The 519-nt window shown below is 43.9% G+C and overlaps 1 protein-coding gene across 4 annotated transcripts in view; it reads right to left on the bottom strand.

The window, feature by feature from the left end:
* The window catches only part of TRIM36 (tripartite motif containing 36), a 37754-nt gene that overhangs the window by 14914 nt on the left and 22321 nt on the right, over window positions 1-519 (bottom strand). The gene's annotated exons all lie outside the window — the stretch shown is intronic.

The raw sequence follows: 519 nt of genomic DNA on the forward strand, positions 1-519 counted from the left end.
GATTTTCAGACTCACATAAATTACTGGATTGTCAGGAATCTGAGCTTTAATGAAGCGTCAATTAAAGTTGCTTTTTCAGTCTACACGAGTGAGACAGCAGTGTCGCTGAAGATAAACCAAAAGCATTGTTCTTCAGTCGCATAACAAGGCAAACACAAGTGCATGACATTTTTCGGGTAAATAAATGATAACCTTTAAGAAATGTACATTCTACTTCGAATATAATATAGTCGTAATATCACAAGCTTCAAAATATTAGTACTCTGCAACTACTTTTACATATCATAGTATAACTGTGGCAGATTACAAGTGCCAGAAAAACTCTTTCCAATTAAGTTACAGTATCACAGGCCCTTCCAGTGGTGAAAGGAGGAGGGCGGGGAAGGGAAGGGGTGGAGAGCCAGCTCTGAGGAAGTTCAACAAGCTCCCACCCAGTCATCTCCTGTTTCAGGGGATGGGATCCATCAGAGGGGGTCTCGGGCAGGGTGGCTGACCCCGCCGGCAGGGCAGGAGGCATCT

This window comes from Condylura cristata, unplaced genomic scaffold (assembly GCF_000260355.1).
Source record: "Condylura cristata isolate star-nosed mole 26May11 unplaced genomic scaffold, ConCri1.0 scaffold00021, whole genome shotgun sequence".
Lineage (NCBI taxonomy): Eukaryota > Metazoa > Chordata > Mammalia > Eulipotyphla > Talpidae > Condylura > Condylura cristata.